The sequence below is a fragment of the Phalacrocorax carbo genome, chromosome 1 (assembly GCF_963921805.1).
Source record: "Phalacrocorax carbo chromosome 1, bPhaCar2.1, whole genome shotgun sequence".
Classification (NCBI taxonomy): Eukaryota; Metazoa; Chordata; class Aves; order Suliformes; family Phalacrocoracidae; genus Phalacrocorax; species Phalacrocorax carbo.
In genome coordinates this window covers 177,764,614-177,788,882 of record NC_087513.1, presented here as the reverse complement: position 1 = coordinate 177,788,882, position 24,269 = coordinate 177,764,614, and positions in this window count along the sequence as shown.

Here is a 24,269-nt window from a genome sequence, read left to right as displayed (position 1 = left end):
TCAAAGGAAACGTCCCCTCTACACACCGTGCAACTGATGCTACGTGGAGTAAATGGGTTGCTCTGATCACCCAGTGGGCTCGAGTAGGAAACCCCAGCCGCCCAGGAATCTTGGAAGTGATCATGGACTGGCCAGAAGGCAAAGATTTTGGATTATCACCAGAGGAGGAGGTGACATGTGCTGAAGAAGCCCCACTGTATAACAAACTGCCAGAAGATGAAAAGCTGTATGCCCTGTTCACTGATGGGTCCTGTTACCTTGTGGGGAAGCACTGGAGATGGAAGGCTGCTGTATGGAGTCCTACACGACAAGTCGCAGAAACTGCTGAAGGAGAAGGTGAATCAAGTCACTATGCAGAGGTAAAGGCCATCCAGCTGGCCTTAGACATTGCTGAATGGGAGAAGAGGCCAGTGCTCTATCTCTATACTGACTCCTGGATGGTGGCAAATGCCCTGTGGGCTGGCTGCAGCAGTGGAAGCAAAGCAACTGGCAGCGCAGAGGCAAACCCATCTGGGCTGCCGCACTGTGGCAAGATATTGCTGCCCGGGTAGAGAACCTGGTTGTAAAGGTACGTCATGTGGATGCTCACGTCCCCAAGAGTCGGGCCACTGAAGGTCATTGGAACAACCAGCAGGTGGATCAGGCTGCCAAGATTGAAGTGGCTGAGGTGATTCTGGACTGGCAGCATAAGGGTGAACTATTTTTAGCTCAGTGGGCCCATGACACCTCAGGCCATCAAGGAGAGATGCAACATACAGGTGGGCTCGTGATCGAGGGGTGGATTTGACCATGGATGTTATTGCACAGGTCATCCACAAATGTGAAACATGCGCTGCAATCAGGCAAGCGAAGCGGGTAAAGCCCCTGTGGTATGGGGGACGATGGCTGAAATATAAATATGGGGAGGCCTGGCAAATTGACTATATCACACTCCCACAGACCCGCCAAGGCAAGCGCCATGTGCTTACAATGGTAGAAACAATGACTGGCTGGCTGGAAACATACCCCATACCCCACGCCACTGCCTGGAAGACTTTACTGGGTCTCGAAAAACAAGTCCTGCGGCGACATGGCACCCCAGAGAGGATTGTGTCAGACAACAGGACTCACTTCTGAAATAGCCTCATAGATACCTGGGCCAAAGAGAATGGTATTGAGTGGGTGTATCACATCCCCTATCATGCACCAGGCTCTGGTAAAATTGAACGGTACAATGAAATTTTAAAAACCACATTGAGAGTAATGGGGGGTGGTACATTTAAATACTGGGATACACATTTAGCAAAAGCCACATGGTTAGTCAACACTACAGGATCTGCCAATCGAGATCACCCTGCCCAACTGGAGCTCTTACATATTGTGGAGGGGATAAAGTCCCTGTAGTGCATGCAAAAAATATGTTGGGGAAAACAGTCTGGGATATTCCTGCCTCGGGCAAAGGCAAACCCATTCATGGGATTGCTTTTACTCAAGGACTGGGGTGCACTTGGTGGGTGATGCAGGAGGATGGAGAATTTTCAATGTGTGCCTCAAGGGGATTTGATTTTGGGTGAAAACAGCCAATGAACTGAATGACATAATGCAAACTGCTGTATAATATTGTACGTCATCACTACTATGGTTGCTATATGCCCTATCAATTATACCATAGTACAAATCTCCCAATTCATGGAAGATTAACTTTTATGAGACAAGCAAAATGCAGCAGTGATGGAACGATGACTGACTTTGGTATTCAGTAATCCAATACCACCACCCTATCTCTCGCACCCTGAAAGACTGATACGACAGATGGAACCCAGAGTCATTGACTGGGGAAACTCAATGGACATTTTTATGGACATTTTACAGGGAAGGTCCACAAACTAAGGGAATGATGTCTGTGTATTATGTCAAAGGGTGGGGAGGGGAGGGGTGGTGGTTGGTGAGGTGGTATTGGATAGTATGCGACCTGGAATGGCATAAATGGTATGGAATAAGGGGTGGAGAATGTGCTGTTTTGGCTGGGATAGAGTTAATTCTCTTCACTGTAACGTCTGTAATAGTCAGGGCCCTTTCCAGTTTCCCGCGCTCTGCCACGTGGGCAAGAGGCCAGGAGGGGCGGGACCACAGCCAAGACAGCTGACCTGACTGGCCAATGGGATGTTCATTCCATACCATGTGACACTATGACCAGTACATTAACTGGGGGAGTTGGTGTGCAGTGGTGCAGTTGTGACTCAGGGACTGGTCGTGTTGGGTCAGTGGGCGGTGAGTGGCCACATCACATGCTGTTTGTTTTGATTGTTCATTCCCACTTCTCCCCCAGCCCTGCCCTGGGTTTCACCTCTCTCATTATTATACTTTTCATTAAATTACTATTGTTTTTGTTGCTGTTTTATTTTAATTACTAAACTGTTCTGACTATGTTTCTTTTACATTCTTGGGAAAAGAATTTAGACTCAAAATGGATTCAAGTGCTAAGTCACTTTACTTGGCCAACAAGTATGCAAGAGAAAATGAGAGAAAGAGAGAAAAAATTGTGAAAGGGAGAGAGAGATAGTTGTGATAGCTACCACCACGGATCTGTGCCATCCCATCAGTACCTTTGAATCTGTTGGGAGGACATTCCTCTTTCTTCCCTTCCCTTCCCTTCCCTTCCCTTCCCTTCCCTTCCCTTCCCTTCCCTTCCCTTCCCTTCCCTTCCCTTCCCTTCCCTTCCCTTCCCTTCCCTTCCCTTCCCTTCCCTTCCCTTCCCTTCCCTTCCCTTCCCTTCCCTTCCCTTCCCTTCCCTTCCCTTCCCTTCCCTTCCCTTCCCTTCTGCTTTCTGCTAGTTTTGCTTTTAATAGTGTTGTTCTCAGAAGTATTTTGCATACCCACACCTCCCATTCAGCATGGGGACGAATTCCCAGTACCATCACTAGAGGGTCTAGAGGGTCCGAGTCCCCCATATGTGGTCAGTTGACCCTGGGCCCAGGTGTATGCACAGAGGACTAGGGCTATGCGCTCTGAGGCAACAGGATGCATATGTGTTCCTGTCAAGTCAAATTGTCCTGGTTGCTGTGGTGATGAGGTTTCAGTGGTTAGACTGTCCTGCTTTGTCACCGTGGTGGTTAAACCATCCTCCTCGGTTGCCATGGTGATTAAAACTGTCCTAGGTGCTGTGGTGGCTAAAACTGTCCTGCCAACAATGTTGAGACAAGTTTCTAGTCCCTTACAATTCCCAACTTGGCTTTATTATATTCTCATTTCTCCATATTCCAGTCTTTCTTTGAAAATGTTCAAGGTGTTAAAAATTTGTTGAAATCAGTTGTTTTCTTTTCTATAAGAGATCCACTTGCTAAATATAAACCTAGTCATTATTCTGGAAAAAAAGAAGTGTTTAGGGAGTGTCTCGAGTTTTACCTCCACCTCTAACAAAACAAATTTCATTAAACAATAATATTATATAAACAACCAAGTATTATCCAATCTTAGTCAAGAATCTTGAATGCTACGCCAGATTACCCTGCTGCTACACTTTTTTATTTCATTACCATTGTGTCATCACCCAAGGGACAATATATGGACAATTTCATTGTAATTAACTAAGCAAAAGACAAAAAAAAAGTCTTTAGCAGTGTTCTTGGGAAAAATAAAGCCTTACTCTCTATTGAGAAAATCTTTATGAGTTTTCCCAGTACTTCTAGGAACGTTAAGTATTTTGGAATATACACTAATTTCAGAAATGTTATTGAACCTGGCAAAGGAAAATATGAACAAACACAGCCACATAAGTATACAGGGACTAAGATTTTATTTGCTTTCTTTTTGTAAGAAGAAAGGCTAACCACTATTTTGTAAAGAAAATTGTCTTCTAAACATTTACAAAGAGAAAGAAGCTATAGTATTTCTCATTAAGGAGAAAAAACCCCACACTTTGTTGTTTTGGTATTATTTTAATTCCTGAAACTGTTTCTATTTTCTTGGATGTAGAAGGGTTTTACTGCAAGTTTTATAAAAGTTGAATGCGTTCTGCTTTCGGTTTCATTTTTTTTTTGTCAAAAGCAGTGGAAAATATTTTAAAAAGTTGATTAAAGTCTCCAAAAATAATTGATATTTTTATTGTTGTTGTTGTTGTTTCAAAACATCTATAGTAACGGATTGTCAGTAAAGGAAGAAGGGTCTTATTTCTTGCTGGTGAAAAGTATTTGTGCTTTACTCCATTTCAGATGTGTCATTTCAAGTTCACTTACTAAATATTCTCCAACAGTACACTTTTTACTGCACTAGCACACCTTTTATTGGGTGCTAATGTACAGTCTGTGTACTGGTGTTTATCTATATATTTACAAATAATGCTTTTATACTTGACTGAGAAATTGGTCCCTAAGGAATTTTCAAGACAAAAAGTTTTAATGACACTGGTGCAGATTTGTAATATTATTCCGCAACTGGAAGGTCTTCCAGCTTTGTGACAAGAATATTTTAATCCTGTGAAAGGACAATTTGATTAAGAGGTAGAAACAAATTGTAATGATTGTCTTTGTATTGCCACTAATTCTGGGGTTTTTTTTGTTTGTTTGTTTTTGTTTTCAGTAGCAAATTGTAATCAAAGTAGATCAATGCCTTATATTAATTTTCTGGCAGATGTCACTGTTGGTTGGTTTGCCAGTGCTCTATGTGAATTACTTTGTTGAATTGTTCAGAATAACTTTATATTGTATTGTAATGCACACTAACTACAGGAGACGGTTTCCCACATCCAGTCTGATTAAACCCAGTCTAAACAATTCCATTTGAGTACTGACAAAAAATAGCATCTGAGCAAGCACATGAGTGTAGAGCAACTCCAGGTTAGGAATAGGATTGGGAATAGCCCTGCAGTCAGCTGTGTCTTTGACTGCAAAAGTAATTTAGCAGGTTTGAATTTCTGCAGCTCTTCAGACAGGATATGGCTGGTTGACCTCCTTTTTTTGTGAGTAAAACAAGTTATAGGTTTCTTTGTTGAAGTTCTCATGGCTTCTTCAAGCAAACAAACAAAAGACCTAACTGTTCTTTTACTAAAATGGCATATTACTTGTCAGTCCAATATCAAAGCACGTATCAAAAGCTTCTGCCAGAGGTAAAGAATGATTTTCTAGAAATATCTGCAGCTCTTTCATCTTACAAAACTTGAAGTGGGATGGACCTCTCGCTCCCAGAATGTACTGAAAAATATTATGCTATGAGCTTCTTTAAGTGAAGTATGTAAATGGCTGGCTGTCCTTCTTCTGGTAACCTTAAGAAACAAATGACAAACTGAATACATGCAGCTGCCACCTCTTCTACTACCTAAACTTGTAATAAATGTGTTTCAGGCAGTATATAGTAATAAAAAATGCTGTTTCAGCATATGGCCACTGAGTCTAGAACTGTACATTGTTAAATAATACTGGAAAGGCTATTTTTCAAAATAGTTTGTGTATTTAATTTTCATACTGTCAGCCATGAAGAATGCTTAAGTACAATGTTGAGCAAAATGACTTAGTGGTTCAAAGGGCTTTCTCAGGCTTTGACTTTCCCTATGGATGAGGTGCACAAAATGAGACATGTTGCAAACAGTCCTACAATGGCCCTTAAGAAATTGAGGTATTCTCATTCTTCATATATGCAACTTTTTCTGTGTCAGACACAGTAACAGTTCAACATGAAACTCTAAAGTGCTAAAAAGCCTGCATGATTTTAGTGACAGATTGCATTAAGAAGCTACAACAGCATCAATTTTGTGATTTATTAGTAAGCAATTAAAATTTTATGAAAAATGTGATTTTTATAGAAGTCTTGAAATTTCTTCGAAAAAATTAAGTTTGTAAGAAATATCATGTCCCAATTAACAGTATAAATGAAGAAACAAAACTAAATAAAAAGGTGGGGGGGAAGTAGGCAAATATAAGAGAGAAAAGGCAAAATTTTTTGGGTTGTTCTAGAAATATGTTCTGGTCTATAATGCATTATACCTCCAACAGCACTGAAGTTAGGACTATGTCACCTATGCATGAGATAAATAAATTTCAGAAAATTATAAAATTTAAGTTTGAGCAGATAGTTTGCAGTTATATGAAAGTCAGAAATTCCTACCAGAAATGTTTCATTCCAATTAAAAACCTGTACCAGTAACAGAAGAAACTGTTGAAAGGACTTGAATAACAGACAGAAAATAAAAAGCTTTTAAAAATAAAATTATAAGAATGAAAATAATGTTCATTGAAACTAGTTTTTGTATAAACTTTATTTCTTCTGCTTTTATTATATTTTTGGATCTTACAGGACTAAAAAAATTATTATTTTACAATTTCACATAGATAAATGCCCTCCAGGTCTGACCAGCTGTGTCCTCCTTAAGAAAAGTCAACTCAACATAAGCCTGAAAAGGCTTAGTATCTCCTTCAGAGTTTTGAGTATCATCAATACTCACTGAAACAGAAATGAATCATAACTGTGAATGTTCATCACCTTTCAGGAAAAGGCCTATAAATATTAATGCTGTGTATTAGAAGCTTTGCATTCTGGAATTTATATACAGTGTGCATAAATCATAAGGGGTCTTTAACTATCAGCAGATAGATTCAATGATTCAATACTTCACAGATGGAAGAACAGTCATGAAACACATTTGAAACCTCTGAAAGGAACAAGAACTAAGGCAGTGAATGAAAGAAGAAAAAATATCCATGATTAACTAACATTCAGGAAAATATTCACTCTTTTGCTTCTATAGAGGAATGAAAAAATGGCTGGTAAGGAGAAAACTTAATGTTCTGGAAAAATTTCTAGTGAGATTACCAAAAATGGCTGTACTGATAGTCATGAGAATTACCTCTCAGAAGTATGGAGATACTTTGAAAAAGGTACAGAAAAGTATGTGTACTCAACCTCAGCCTTCTGTCTGTTGAACTTCTCACTTCAAGAAAGGTATAAGCCAACTGAAAGTAGGTCAAAAGAGATTAATAGGCATTATCAACATCTTTTTTTTCTGTGAATGAATGATTTGGTTATTCTACAGAGCATGAGGAGGGGATGGCAGTATGAAAATAGTTTTCAGTTATGCAGTAGCTTGCAAAGTTGTAGGTACTTGTCTGTTCTCTCTTCCATGAGGGGCAGGATAGGACAGGGTAAGATAAAAGAATAGAAGATAAGAAAATAAATAAAATTTTTAAAAAGTGTTTAAATTGCAGAAAGGAAGGCATTGGATTAACTTTAGAAAAAAAATAATATAAGCATTAAACTAGAATAATGGTGAAACAGAATGCCTGTGAAAACTGTGGAGTCTACTATGACTAGAGAGAAACAGAGAAAGTGAATGTCTTCCAAGACGGAAACTGAAGTAGATGGCCTGGCATCACATCTAGGTATATTTTTATAGGTCTATTACTCCTACCCCATGAACTAGTTCGTTTCTGATGGTAACATTGAAATTTTCAGTCAAAAATAGTGAAAGGGCATAGCTTGAGAAAACATAAGAAACAGTCATTACAACTGTCTTAAAAAACTCTTTGTTACTGAAATACTGCTGATATAAACACTAAAGAAGGAAATGGGTAGGTCAGAGACTCAACTATCCTGTTGTCTACTAAAGGACAAAAGCAGGCAAGTCCATGTAGGGAATACAAATAAACAGCCCTTTTCTTCCCTCTCTAATTTATGAAAGAATTAACTCTGCTTCTTTCAGTGAAAACAGAAACAGAAATTGAGAAGAAACAATAGCTTTATATTTACCTCTTCAGCCTGGAAAAGAAGAAAATTTCACTATTTGCATGAGCAGAATCAAGATTATAAAGCTATGGCCTCATCTGGGTTTTCAATAATGGTTTATTGCCTAAGTGATTTGGAAAAGCTCTGTTTAACTGGGCTGGTTCCAGCTGGCTCAGTCTAACAGCAGAGGTTTCTCAATAACCCACTCAAACTCTGTCTCAGAAGTTCAGTATTTGGAACTGTAATCTTCAATACCACACTTCAAAGTCAGTTCTTTTTCAGTCTACCATGAGAGACAGCCAACATTTTAAAATTTTACTTAGGGACATGAGAAGCCAGTTGATGGCATCTAAGTTGTGATATGTAATGCAAAGACTAGCGCTTAAAAAAAATCAGTGGGAATAACAACTTGGTGAAAAATTATGACAATAGTCAGTAAGGGGCCAGAAGAACATGCCAAAGTCTTCCAGCAGTACAGTGGCAACCAGAAAAAACTTGGGGAATAAGTCCTGTGAGTTTCATTCATTCTCTTGAATACATCATCTCAGTTGTAAACAGAAGACAGTTATTTCCATACCTGTCTATAATAGCAGCAGCAGTAGTAGTAGTAGTTGTAGAAGTAATAAACCAAACCAGAATATACCAGAATATATAATAATAAAACAATAATATAACAAACCCAAAATAAATTTAAAAATCTCTTTGTCTACTCTATTTAGGATATAAAAATGCTAGCTATTTTGTGGGTTGAAAACACCAGTACATTTCTTGGACTTGCAAACCTTTTATTGAGAGGTTAACAATTTAACCTTCTGGATACAATACCAGAAGTCCAATACTGAAGGTTTTAATAATTAATTACCCTTTGTCATTGTACAGTAGTGAGTGCAGCAGGAAGGGGAGGTTAATAAAGCATAAGCACCTGTAAGAATAAGTATCAGGAAAATAAAAAAACTGGAGCAAACTGAAACATGAATAATAAACTAAAGTAGCTGATGAAGTCATTCTGATTTTGAAAATGAGAAATTTCATTAAATCTTTCTGAGTTGATGAAAAAAGATTTCAGGGGATTCTATATAATTTATGTTTTATATAAAAATATAATTTATTGAAGGATAATACAGTAACATTATTTTAACAAAAACATTTTGTACCTGGGACTTTTTACCATTAATCCTCTAAGAATGTTGAATTGTGCTCTACTTAGCCCACCAATTTGTTTACTCCATTTTTTTTTTTCACTTTTGCAGACATCAGATAGCGTTGAACAAGTCTCAGTAAAACAAAAGGATTATTAATTATTTTAGGAAATTGACTGATATTCCATAGATCTAGTCCTGTCACCCTGTCATCCTGAGACCCTTGGGAGGCACTCCTGAAGGGCAAAGGGTTCCAGGAGGGATGGGCATTCTTCAAGAAGGAGGTCTTAAAGACACAGGAGCAGGCTGTCCCCAAGTGTTGTAAGACAAACCAGCAGGGAAGATGACCAGCCTGGCTGAACAGAGCGCTTTAGGTGGAACTCAGGAAAAAAAAGGATAGTTTACCACTTTTGGAAGAAGGGGCAGGCAACTCAAGAAGAGTACAGGCATCTCATTGGGTCATACAGAGAGAAAATTAGAAAGGCAAAAGCTCAGCTGGAACTCAATCTGGCCACTGTTGTAAAGGTTAACAAAAAATGTTTTTACAACTACATTAACAACCAAAAAGAGAGCAAAGAAGAATTGTCATCCTTTATTGGATGCAGAGGGGAACATTGCCAAAGGATGAGAGAACACTGAAGTACTTTAATGCCTTCTTTGCCTCAGTGTTCAATACTCAGAGAAGTTATCCCCAGGGTATTCAGCCCCCTGAGCTGGAAGGCAAGGATGGATTGCAGAATAAATCCCCCATGATCCAGCAGGAAGCAGTTCATGACCTCTGAGCCACCTGGAATCTCACAAGTCTATGAGGCTGGATGGGATCCACCCAAGAGTACTGAGGGAGCTGGCAGAGGAGCTCACCAAATCACTCTCCATCATTTATCAGCAGTCCTGGTTGACAGGGAAGGTCCCAGATGACTGGAGGGTATCAAATGTAATGCCCGTCTGCAAGAAGAGCAGGAAGGAGAATCTGGGAAACTACAGGCCAGTCAGCCTGACTTTGGTACCGGGGAAGATTATGGTGTGCTTCATCTTGAGTGCGTTCACCAGGCATGTGCAGGACAACCAGGGGATCAGACCCAGCCAGCATGGGTTCATGAAAGGTAGGTCCTGCCTGATCAACCTGATCTCCTTCCATAACCAGGTGACCAATCAAGTGGATGAGGGAAAGGCTGTGGATGTTGTCTACCTGGACTTTAGTAAAGCCTTTGACACTGTCTCCCACAACATCCTCCTAGAGAAGCTGGTGGCTGATGGCTTGGAAGGGTGTGCTTTTCACTGGGAAAAAGCTGTCTGGATGGCCGAGCCCAGAGAGTTGTGGTGAACCGAGCTAAATCCAGTTGGTGGCCAGTTACAAGTGGTGTTTCCCAGGGGTCAGTTATGGTGCCAGTCTTGTTCAATATCTTCATTGATGATCTGGATGAGGGTATTGAGTGCACCCTCAGTAAGTTTGCAGATGACACCAAGCTGGGTGGGAGGGTTGATCTGTTTGAGAGTAGGAAGGCTCTGCAGAGGGATCTGGATAGGCTGGATCAATGGACCGAGGCCAATTGTATGAGGTTTAACAAGACCAAATGACGCGTCCTGCACTTGGGTCACAACAACCCCATGCAATGCTACAGGTTTGGGGACAAATGGCTGGAAAGCTGCCCAGAGGAAAAGGACGTGGTTGACAGCCACCTGAACATGATCTAGCAGTGTTCTCAGGTGGCCAAGAAGGCCAACCACATCCTGGCTTGTATCAGGAATAAGGTGACCATCTGGAGTAGGGAAATTATTTGTGCCCCTGTACTTGGCACTGGTGAGGCCAAACCTTGAATACTGTGTTCAGTTTTGGGCCCCTCACTACAAGAAAGATGTTTAGTTGCTGGACTGTGTCCAGAGAAGGACAACAAAGCTGGTGAAGGGTCTGGAGCACAAGTCTTCTTAGGAGTGGTTGAGGGAACTGGGTTGTTTAGGTTGGAGAAGAGGAGGCTGAGGGGAGACCTTATTGCTCTGTAGAACTACCTGAAAGGAGGTTTAAATGAGGTGGGTGTTGGTCTCTTCTCCCATGTTACTAGTGATAGAATGAGAGGAAAAGGCCTAAAGTTGTACCAGGTGAAGTTGAATTGGATATTTGGAAAAATTTCTTTACTGAAAGAGTGAAACCTGGAGGTGTTCAAAAAATATGTACACATGGCACTTAAAGATGATGGTTTAGGAAGCATGGTAGTGTTGGGTTGACGGTTGGAGTTGATGATCCTAGAGGACTTTTCCAACCTTAATGGTTCTATGTTTCTATGATTCTATGATGTTCTTGGAATGGAATTTTATGTGTGTGTGTATATAGATATTTGGAAGTATAAGCTGTTTACTGCAGGATTATTTTAAAAATATAGTAATTAAAAACATTATCTGTATAAGATTATTATCAAAATGGTAATTTAAGAATCCAGTAAAATAGAAAATAATACAATCCTATAGCTAATCTGTATACATGATTTGAATTTTTATTTGCTTAACATAAGTTTTGAATATCACAGTAATGACACTGATTTATTAATATTGATTTACAAGGTGCATAGCACTGTCAATAACATTTCCTTGTGCATTATTTCTTCTATAACTAATAAAATTGTGAATTACTTATTTGAAGGTGTCACCATTTGATAAAACATGAACAAAGTGAAATTCAGACATTGCATTTCCTAAATGATAATTGTTAAATAAATCCTAAGATTTTGATTCATTCAAACCAGACTTGTACAAATCCTGACCTTTAGAAAGAAAAAATTAAAAAGAAAACACCACACCTCACTATGTGGGGATGTTTTCTATGTATGTCTGAGCATTGTCTCTTCTCATTGATTTTATTGCAATTTGGTGGTATTTGCTGTCACAAAGGAATGTACAGCTTACTGTGCTATGGAAGAAAGCCAAGAATCTCTTGATTTTACCAGGTGGTACTGATAGATTTTGCCTACTTGCCTACATGATCCCACCTTTGTATGTGGCAGGAGAAATTTTCATAATCACATTTCTGCTCATCATTGGGAAGTGTAAGGTCCTGCACCTGGGGTGGAACAACCCTATGCATTGGTAGAGGTTGGGGGCTGAACTACTGGAAAGAGGCTCTGTTAAGAAGGACCTGGGAGTGCTGGTGGACAACAAGCTGACCCTGAGCCAGCAATGTGCCCCTGTGGCCATAATGACTAACAGTATTCTGGGGTGCATTAAAAAGAGTGTGGCCAGCAGGTTGAGGGAGGTTATCCTCCCCCTCTATTCCACCCTAGCGAGACTGCATTTGGAGTACTGTGTCCAGTTTTGGCCCCCCAATTTAAGGACAGGGGACTTCTTGAGCAGTCCAGCGGAGAGCTACAAAGATGATCAGGGGACTGGAGCATCTCTTTTATGAGGAAAGGTGGAGAGGCCTGGGTTTGTTTAGCCCAGAGGAGAGAAGACTGAGGTGGTATCTTATCAATACTTATAAATATCTGAAGGGTGGGTGTCAAGAGGATGGGACTGGACTCTTTTCATTAGGGCCCAATGGCAGGACAAGGGGTAATGGGCACAAGTTGGAACACAGTAAGTTCCACCTCAATATGAGAAAAAACTTCTTTCCTGTGAGGGTGCCAGAGCAGTGGCACAGGCTGCCCAGGGAGGTTGTGGAGTCTCCTTCCCTGGAGACATTCAAAACCCACCTGGACACATTCCTGTGCCCCCTGCTCTAGGTGTGCCTGCTCAAGCAGGAGGGTTAGACAAGATGATCTCCAGAGGTCCCTTCCAACCCCTAACATTCTGTGATTCTGTGATTTAACATATATGTAGATAATTTTGAAGCTGTTCTTCATTACTCAAGCACACAAGAGATTCTATTGATGTCAGTGCCTGGTGAAAGTTAGATCCCATGTAAAAAAAAAGGTTTCTCAAAGAAATCAATATTACAATCAATGTGCAAAATGTATGTATGAGAGATTGGATGGACTTTCAGGAATATAAATGTAAGTCTGGAAACACTGGCTAGACCTTGTTTTTTTTACTCTTAAATGTCTCTGGATGGTCCCATGTGGGCTAAGACTTCGGACTTCATTACCATTTATCATTTTATCCAGAAGCAATATTTTTAAAAGAATTTGTATCATCTGTTGCAAATGAGGCAAAATATGATCATTACAATGTAAATAATTGTAATTTTTAAAAAATTGGTAAAAGAAATCTACATTTAGGAGGTGATTTCAGACTGTATTCTAACCTCAAATTAAGCAGCTGACTCTCTGCTGGAGACTGTTCCTGACTCGGGAGCAAAAGTAACAAAGCTTTGGTGTTTTCTGTTGTTTAGATTAGGCATCCTGTTATCCAACATGCTTTTTGTGAATTTTATTTTTACAACTTCTGCTCTTCAATTTATCATATTAAAGATTTTTTTTATTTATTCAAAACTGAAACTAATAATATTGCTGATAATCTTTATGTCTAATGTCCCTTTGAATCATAGTTCGGAAGTCAAGCTATTTTTTTCTTGATGACAATGAAGATGTTGCAAGAAAGCTTCAGTCCTGGGTAGCACTTCTGAAGCTTCATTGATTTCTGTAAATATGTGCTATTATATAATTGTTTCTGCAAGTGGGATTCTGCCAGCTATCAAGCATATGCCAGACTGGGATTAATCTCAACTGTTGCTTTGTGGTCCTGTATATCTGAGAAGCAAGCAGAGTGAAAACTTATTTTTAACATTAAAACAATTAAAAATCTGACTCTGAGAATATATATAGTATAGTTTTTTCTTTAACGCACCTAAAGAGTAGACCTGTAAATGGATCTTTTTTGTGTAGTTGCTCTTCAGAAAGTAAATGAAGCTAATTGATAGTATATATTTGCTGTGCATATAGTTCCAGAAAAACTTTTATTTCTTTTGGAATGCACACATTTTCTAATGTTTCGTTTAATAATTTCATCTTTTCATCTTCTTAAACAAGTAAGTTATGAATATGTAAAAATAGTTTTTCCTGTAAATTCCATAAGAGGTGATAAGTAATAGTAGTCATAAATAGTAGTTAGACTTTCATAAAATAGCTTTCTAGTATTTCCAGGGAAGTTGCCAATTAAAAGCTAGGGTATTTAGAAAAAAAAATATCTTCAAATACAAGAATGTTGAAAGTTCTGGGTTCAAGCACCAAAACATAGTAGAATAAACATAGTTTATTTTAGGAGATAAAGAATACCTTTGTCCAAACTCAACTAAGTTCTTTATTTTTAATTTTTCTTTTTACTTTTTCCTTTTACTTTTTTTTTCTTTAAAAAAAATGGTGAGTGAGAAGCCTGTTATTTAAGCACCAATGTTTTTCGAAGCATTTGATTATTTCTCTGAGGACAGATCTGCACAAAATATAATAATGATTGTCAAGTCTATATTTGTCTTCTAAAATGTATACTAAAGCATGGAAAAAGAATACTGTATTATGTATGGAATTATATATTATTATAAGTATGTTTGTAACAGAATAATGTGGTCCTTTGTGTACGGAGAAGTAGATATTAGGGGCTTGCAAAATTTTGGGAATTTTTGGTTGCTTTATTTTCTGTTTTATTTTTCTTTAAAATTAGAACATGACACAATCTTTTACACAAAAATAATGAAGTAGCTTGCAATAAAAATATTGGACTTAAAAAATATGTTATTTAAAGTGTTCAGAGACTTAGACCACTCATAGTTTAGAGTTATTTCCTTAGTAGGAGGAAATATCTTGGCCCCACTGAAGCCAATAGTATCTTTGCTATTTCTTTCAGGTACACCAGGAATTCTCTTACAATCTTTTAGAGCTTTGCCAAGTCTTATTACATGAATATTATCTCACTAACCAGACCAAATTTCGTTTCCATTTTTTCATTTTAAATTTTCTCTTGTTTGCAGAAAGAGCTCCTTGGTTTTCTTCTTCCAGGTCAGAAACATATTTCATTGGATATGATGGATCTTAGGACCAATACATTGCACATGCTAAAATACAATAGAGGAATTAAATCACTTCAACCTTGGAAACCAACTTAACACATTTGAAGGTGATAGTGTCAGTGCTAAACCCACTGTAAGCATAAACTTAATGAATTCCTGGCACAAATATGTCTAGCATGCAAAACCATATTGGCTACAGTGTTCTCTCTTTAAATGTTTACTTTTCTAGAAAATATATGTCTACTTACAAAACAAATTTTACTCTTTTCGTTCTTTCTTTTTTTGTACTTTTCTAAGAAAAAAACCAAGATATATTTTTATAGGGATGAAAAAAAAACTTCTTAAAAAAGATCTCTGAAGACAGAAATCCCACAAAAATCCAAAAGTTACTTCAGTTCATCAGATCAACCGTCCTGTTCAAAATTATGCCTCAAGTAAAAGAGAATGTTAATTAATTTGGGAAAAAGGTAAAAACCCTTAATCTGTGTGAGAAGAAACATCAGTTCATAGTGAAATTTTATTTTTGTAAAGGTTCAAATATTGTTTAAAATATGCTGTTACATATTGAATTTCCACCCTTTTTTCCAGTAATATAGAAATACTGTATTATGTATCACGTAAACTCATGCAATTTTTAAAATATTGTCTTTAGAAATTAACTGATATCTTATACTATGATAATCACAGAATCACAGAATCACACAGAATCACAGAATCACAAGTTGGAAGGGACCTCAGGGACCATCTAGTCCAACCTTTCTAGGAAAAGAAGAGTCTAGACAAGATGGCCCAGCACCCTGTTCAGCTGAAACTTGAAGGTGTCCAACATGGCCAAGTCAACCACTTGAATTCAGTAGGTTAATTCTGCACATTGTTTTTCATCAGTTCAATGTACTTGCTTTTATTTACATTGAGTCATGTAACAATTAATAAAAAAATTCTAGTGTATCCTTATTCATAGTGATATTTGGTAAATTCTTTATTAAAGTTATCTGAAACACAAACTAACTTTTCATTCATTACTACAATTAACCATAGCTCAGAAATGTGTCTGAATAGCTAAAACTATTTATTTCTATTACAGGCTTTCTTTCTTTTGGCATTCATGTAAGACTTACATGTCTCTGTGTACCTTGCTAACCTTGTTTAGCATAGTTTCTTTAATATTCCCTAGCCTTATCATCTCAAATTCACATTGTCTAATGGAAACAGAGGAAAGACAAAATTTACCCAATGCATGTGATGGGTCCAAAAGAAGAGCAGAGAAGGGAGGGGAAAAAGAAACCAAACCCCTTTTGATCTTTCATTCACACTTGCTGTAAGTAATAAGAGATGGCTAGAGCCGGATCCTCAACTCCTATCTGTAACATTATTCCAGGTATATTCCACAGATTTTGTTGCAGGTTTCTTGTTTCTGATAACTATGTACTGATTAGTTCAGTTGGTTCTCTGAAGTGGACACTTTTGCAATTTCTAAATTACATTATTACTTCAGACAGAAAATTTTACTTTTTTTATTTATTTAAGTTTTGAGTCATATCTGATTTGCTCAAATAACCCATGTACATTGAAGATATAATGATTTTCTCTTGTCTTTATGATTTTGGGGGAGAGGGGGTTGTTTGTTTCACTATATGCCTCCCATGCGTCTGTTTTAATGTGTAGCATTCTCTCTCAAAAAAATATAATCATTTAAATTTCCTTTTTCTTCCTATTGGAGATCTCAAGTATATGGAGATTTCATTTCTTTAGGTACTGATTATCATTACTTATTATAAATAGTAATCTCCTTTATACCAAAGAGACTGAAAATGTCTTTTTCATTTTCTTGTCTATTTTTTTAAATTAAGTAAAGAGTTGTAGTATGATTCTTGGTATTATTATTTCCAAGAGACTGCTAGGTAAGATTCTACAATGTTTACTACTATTTAGTGCTTTAATTCCAGTTACTGTAACCCTAGCCACCAATTTCTCTGGATTACTCAGGACTAAATGATTTAGTACTGTTTCACTTCCCTTGGGCTATTTTAGCAAATAGCTAAAGGGGTTGAGAAAATTGCTTAAGGGGTTGAAAAATGTCTTCTCAGAACTCTGTTGTACTCTGACATTATATCAGTTTGGATTTGAGTTGCTGTCATCACTTATTTAAAGATAATAAGCATTTCTAAAATCTAAACATGCAAGATCCAGACCACCAATTTTAAATGTCAAACATGGGTGTTATAGAAAATTTTTAAAACTGGGTTTGAAGAAAGCAGCCCAGATAGATAGTCTAAATTAGGTTCCCCATAGCAGTGTACATACAAACCAATTCTAAAGAGAAGTGCAGTACTGCTTTTCATAAGATGTAAGAATACTGGGCCAGCGTTCACTGGCCTATGGAAGGTAGGCACAGTCACACAGGGCCCAAGCAGGAAGAAATGGAAGTGGTTCAAGACCAATTCAGGAAGCTTGTATGGTAGAGAGTGCAGTATTCATTTGGATTTTAGATGTTTGATTCAAGGCTACACGTAAGAACTAATATTCATATAGCTGAATTATAGCCATTTAGCTGAACCCACCCACTGACATCGTGCACTTTCTGTAGATGAGATAAGCAGATAGGCATCCAGAGAGCAATTCAAATCCCATGTTGGCACAGGTTAAAGCCTGCCTGAAACACTAATCAAATAAGTGAGACCTTGTAGCCATCTGCCTACACTGAATTCATTAGATGATTCTACTATGCACTGGAAAAACAAAACAAACAGAAATACTTATTATGAGAAGGCCTAGCTCAAAGCACTGCCAGCAAGGTCTGGACTGTACCTGCGCTGCACTACTGGTTTAGCTGTGCAGGGTGTAGGGGCAAAAAACCCAAACAAGCACAGATGACCTGTTAACAACTTTACTTCCTTGTGACACAACTGTGGAGTGAGATCAGTGGGTAATAGAAATCCCAGTATCACCTTTTAGGAGTCTTTTAGATATGGAGAAAATCAAATAAGTTGGCCTGGAGTGATGTGATCAATGAGGTCATCTCCATCTAACTAATTTAGTAAAGCAATTAGTAGTGAAGATAATAGTGCCAGATTATGGAGAACATCCAATATGGGTATCCAACACCCTGTAGGTGTTTGATTTCATGGTAGAACTTCTTCATGACCTGACATGTTTCATGATAGCTAGAGAGTGTCCTCTCCCCTGGGTCCATGTTGCTGGTCATAGCCAAACACAGCTGGTCACAGGAGGGGATGAGGCTGTGATTAGTGTGAGTGTGAAGGGTATGAGTGTTGTAGAATAGCAGTCTTGAAAGAGAAATTGCTATCTGCCTGCTATATCCATCTCACTGAATAAATTTTAGCTTATACGCAGTTGAGAGGTATGGGACTTTCTTGTGGCTACCCTACCCTAAGTTCCAGGGTGATATCTGATTCCATGTGCTCACAGGTGGATAGGTGGATAGTACTCACCCTTTCAAAAACGTTTCTGTATTAATGAATGACTTTTATGTAATTCCTAATGTATTAGAGTTCTAAACCTTTTGTACTGGTTTCAGGCTGAAGTGGAACACTGGAACACTCAGACCTCCCCAAAACACCATAAATTCCAGGTCATGGAGTTGTCCAAGAAGGATAAAGTTTTCTTTTCTTATGGAAGCTGGACCACTGAATTCTGGAAATACTAGTCAGTGGACAAGTTGGCAAGAAGAAATTTTACTTTCACAGTGGATGTGACACAAAGTTGGGGGGAGCACTGCCCCAGTTTTGGGAGAGGAATTCCTGTAATTTCTTTGAGACTTGGTTGTTTCATTAAAAATAGCGTTTATAAATGTATAATATAAATAGGACAGATTAAATACACAGCATGAACAATAACTCACACCTTTCTTTTCCCAGCTGAAGGGTCTTGCTTAGAATTAGGAACCCTTATTTTCCCTTCCTTTGGTCTGCCTAATCTATTTGTATTTATCTTTAACAGAACTTTACCACAGCTTCTGTGGTTAAAATGATGAGGTAGAAACAAACAGTGGAAGAACCTGATAGTTGTGATGGAATCTAAAATGTGAAAATTCTTCTTCGGCGTTGAACATATTTTTTGCCTGTCTTTTTCTATAAAGTGGCATTTTTTGTATCAGAATGTATTGACACAGAAAAGCAGAGTGTTCAAAAATGGGCATTTAGAGTTGAGCATAAATATTATGAAAGAGCAGTTTTATAATAGGTAATGTTCATTGAATCAGTCTGTAATGATTGGAGAGAATAAACTAGTTTCATGAAAACTTCCAACTTGTGGTTGGATGACCAGCATCCTTTTTTGTCTGGCCTCTCTCTAGATTGTGAGCACATCATCTTATGTGAGCATACTGTCATCTTAAACACTTTTCAGTTAAATATCCAGGTTTTTCCCATACAGTTTACTTGAACCTCTTAATAGCCCATTCCCAGACCGCCCAGCTTCCATTGCTCTCCAGTTTATTAAACAAACATTTTTCAGATTTCCTGGACAGGTCTTAGATTCATGATTTCTGGGTTTTCTGCTTCCTTGCTTAGGCCATTTCTTGCTTAGCCAGCATCATGGACTTCTCAAAAGGTTGTTTCAGGTTTTTCAAGAAGTTGTTTCTGCAGTTGTCTGACCCAAACTAATTCAACCATGTAAATGAATGGGACTAAAAGGCATTCAAAGTGGGTCTCCCTCTATGCTCAGCAGTGCCATATTAGTTAAAGTTTTAGTTTGCACAAAAAGATATTCTGGTTTTCAATATTTCTTCAAATACTTGACATTTAGCATTGGCAAGTCTTATGAAAGATCTTTTTTCTCTCTCTGCCCCCCTCACTTTCCTTTTCTTTCTGCCCCTCCTCTTCCACACTTTCATTATGTTATTATACCTGGCAGGAGCAGAACAAAAATCTCAACTGTCTCCAGCCAGCTCTATTATTTCTTCACCTCTCTAGAGCTGGTTCTTGCATTTTTGAAAATTAAAATGTTCAAAGGGCTGTAATCACCTTATTACATGAAAAGAATTTCTTCAGGTAGGCAATAATTATCATCCACTTCCAGTCTCGGATATCTGGTGCCCTTTACAGATACTTTATTCTTCTATTAAAGGCATGTCTCAACAGCAAAAGCTTGAGTGTTAGTGACAGCTTTAAATGCATGAGAAGAACTCTTTTCTTACACTGACCATATCCTTAAACTTCAGAAGACAATTATAAATAATTTCAAAGTTATTGTGATTCTTTGCAACTCACTACTTCTCCCTACAGGATTTGGCAGTCACATTTATCAGTGTCCTTCTGATAGACTTTCTGACTGACTAAATTCTACTTAAAATGCATTTTTAATTATCTACATTTATACATAATTGCCTCTCTTGCTTACTGAGCGTAGTCTTAAGTATGCTGAGCTTCACAGAACTTGTAATACAAAACTTTTCAGATGGAATTCACATTATGGACACAAGTTTTTTGATATATGTGTATGTTACATAGAGAGGAAGAAAGCTGTATGCAGAACTGTGATTAAAACCTTTAAATCATTTTCTCTGCCTCTCCTGATAACTAGCATTGCAATTTAGTGTTTATCTTGGTTAGGTTCCCAGCAGGTTATTAACAATTAATTAGCAATACATCTCAAATGTTCTCTGTGCTAGTGTACTGACTGCATGGCACCAGAATGGGAATCCACTTGGTAAATAAACTGTAGCCATAACCATTTGTTTCAGATGAGACATATACACAGTTTATGTATATTTTTCATGTTATATTCCAGCCTTTACTCAGAGTTACAGCCAGGAGGCATAAAGACTATTTATGAGCTTTGGGTGAAACTATTCATTTGTTACACAACAGATAAAAAAATGGAATAATTTTGCTTATGTCATATGCTCCTCTTATAATTCCCCTCAAGGTTTTGCTCTCTTTCATTCTCACTCTATATCAGGAATCTTGCTCTTTACTTTAACAAGGAAACAAGGAAAAGTGTCCTTCCAAACAACTGCTGGATGATTATAATACTGAAAGAAAACTGCAGATTCTGAGCAGGGCCAAAGTTAAAAGACATTAGAAGTAAAGCAACCATTTATATATATATATATATATATGAAGTAAAAATATAATAAATGCTATATGTAAGTGTTCAACAATAGTTACACTGTAACACCCACCAAAAATAACATTTGATTTATGAGACATTGTATTACTGGGTGGCAATAGCACAAGAGAATAGACTTTTCTTTTCTTGTGAGACTGACAATCATCACTGTTTATTCTATATTTTCCTAGTCGTAAAAAAAAACACTTAATCTTCAGCTAGACCAATTTATGTCTCTTTAGGACCAAAAATGGTAGAAACAGATGCAAATAGTGTGCAGAATTAGATATACACAACTGATTGAAATCTGCATTCATTTAGATACCTCAGGATTTATATAAAAGCTGATGAGTTTGTGTCTGTATCTAGCTGGTAAACCAGTTCTTAATCACTTGGGATAGAATATAGAAGCATCATAACAGAGTGGAAATAGTCAAATAATGCTCACAAATCAGAACAACTTCTGAGTTTGTTTTTGCTAAACTACAATGCAGACCACAGAATTTTGCAAAAGTCCAACTTTTATCAACATTTAAATAGAAGAAAAGTTGAATATTCTCTGATTAAAAAAACCCAAACAAAACCTCTTGTAAATAGAAAAAATAAACAATTTATCTTTTGAAGAAATAATTATGATCAACATGGAAATCATTAAAAATGCTGGTTTGGCCTGAGAACAGAATACAAACTACAGGAAAATTAACTTTGGTACATGTTTTGATGTCTGAAGTGAAGCGACTTGAATTTCTGTGGTGGATTAATCTTAGATGGCTGCCATATGCCCACCAAACTGCTCTGTTGACTCCACCTCCCCAGCAAGACAGGGGAAGCAAATAAGATGAAAAGCTTGTGGGTCAGGATACAGAGAGGGACATCACTCACCAATTACCAACATGGGCAACACAGACTCAACTCGGGGAAGATTAATTTATTGCCCATTAATTACAGAGTAGGATAGTGAGAAATAAAAAGAAAACTAAAAAAACCCCTTCCCTCTACCTCCTCCTTCTTCCCAAGCTCAGTTCCACTCATGACTCTTTTATCACCTCCCCAAGTGGTACAGGGTGATTGGGAATGGAGGGGTTTCAGTCAGTTCATAACGCTTTGTTTCCACCACTCCTTCCTCATGCTGTTACTCTGCTCCATTGTGGGTCCTTCCCACAGGCTCCAGTTCTGCAAGAACAGCTCCAGCATTGGTCTTTTCCATGGGGTGCAGTCCTTCAGGAATGGACTTCTCCAGCATGGATCCTCCACAGAGTCACAAGTCCTGCCAGAAGACCTGCTCCAGTGTGGGCTCCTCTCCAAGGTGCCACAGGTTGTGCCAGGAGCCTGCTCCAGCTACCCTGCAACCCTCACTCATCCACCCCCAACCTTGCCATATAAACACCAAAACAATCTCACTTAACTATATTTAGACTAGCTTGCTCTGTGACATGTTCTGTGGTGTAATTACAATGATCCAGATAACAGAATAACTTTACTTCACTGCAACCCAGCCAGTACTCAGCCTATGACGTAGTCAGTGGGGTCCCTATTATACTAAGCATAGTGCAACCCAGAACGCTAGACTGTTCTTGTTCTTTAAAGCTTCAAATGAGGAACAACAGGATCGTGTCAAGAAAATAAACAAGCTTGGGAAGTGTGAAGAGTTAAATCAACTGAATGGGAAAAATTAATTTTTAAATATTAGAATCATGGACAAAGGGAGAAAATGGAAAGGGAAGCAGACGATACATGGGTCAGAAGTGAAGGGACTGCACAAGTGGAGAAAGAGGGAGGTTGATGCAGTTATCCAGCTAACCCATCACAGAGAAAGTCCAGTCTATTTGGACCTTATGAATGCCCCTATCTTCCTCTGCACTTACTCTTAGCTTCTGGAATTTCTGGCCTGCTTATTTGTTTTCTTACGAGGCTGGAGACAGAAAAGATGACATTTATGCGTGTAGAGAAAAGACAGGTGGGTATCTCCTATTCCGTATTTTCTATTGTTATATAAATTGAAGACAGTGATTGGACGTGGACTCTATTTAATATTTCTTCCCTATTGTTCCACTCTGTATGTTAGCTTTTCAGAAAGTATTCCTCCTGGATGGAGTCTATGGTGCCTTTTCTTTTGTATTTGTGTATGAATGTCGTGGTTTTAGCTGGGATAGAGTTAATTTTCTTCACTCTAGCTGGTATAATGCTGTGCTTTGAACTTAGCATGAAAAAAAAAAAAATGTTGAGATAACACACTGACATATGGGCTGTTTCTGGGCAGCGCTTATACTAGTCAAGGACACTTCTAGCTTCCCATGCTCTGCTCAGTGCACAAGAAGCCAGGAGGGGAGGGGGCACAGCTAAGAGAGCAGATTCAAACTGGCCAAAGGGATATTCCATATCATGTAACGTCATGCCCAGTATGCTAGCTGAGAGGGGCTGGCCAGGGGAGGGAGGGAGCAATCGCGGCTCGGGGACGGGCAGCGTCGGTCGGCGGGTGGTGAGCGGCTGTATCGTTCGTGTTTCTGTGGGTTTTTTTCTTTCTTTTCCTTTCCCTTCCTTTTCCATTTTATTATATTAACATTATTGTCATTATTATTATTATTATTTTATTGTAATTATTAAACTGTGCTTATCTCAACCCACAAGTTCTTTTGCTCTTCCGATTCTCTTCCCCATCCCACAAGGGTGTGGGGGGAAGTGAGCGAGTGGCTGCGTGGTGTTCAGTTGCCAGCTGAGGCTGAACCATGACAATGAATAAATATAGAATAAAGCTGTGCTTGTTTCTAAATTGGAAACATAGGACTTTACTTATGTTGTGGTTTCTGAAGGTTTTCACTGCCCTGTTGAACGAATAGAATTTTCAAGCATTCCAAGAACCAAAACTTTTGCCACCATCACAGTTTTGCAAGACAATAACAGTAGGTGTGAAAACTCCATACTTATTTAGATAGTGAAGCTGGTAAAATGAAGCAATGTTGATTTATGAGCATTAAGGAATATTTGCATGTAAGAAAAGAATATGTCAGTTAAATCAACTACAGATAAAGCTGGACAGACAAATAAGAGTATCAGAGTCTATAGTAAAATAGATTAATGCTACTGATGATGACGACAGTATCCTTAGTTCACTACCTTATATAAAGAATTTATTTCTTTTTCTTTCTCCTTCTATATTGATCTTTCTTTTCTTCCTTCCTTCCTTCCTTTCCTTTCTTTCTCTTTCTTTCTTTCTTTCTTTCTTTCTTTCTTTCCTTTCTTCCTTCTTTCTTTCTTTCTTTCTTTTCTTTCTTTCTTTCTTTCTTTCTTTCTTTCTTTCTCTTTCTTTCTTTCTTTCTTTCTTTCTTTCTTCTTTCTTTCTTTTCTTTCTTTCTTTCTTTCTTTCTTTCTTTCTTCTTTCTTTCTTCTTTCTTTCTTTCTTTCTTTCTTTCTTTCTTTCTTTCTTTCTTTCTTTCTTT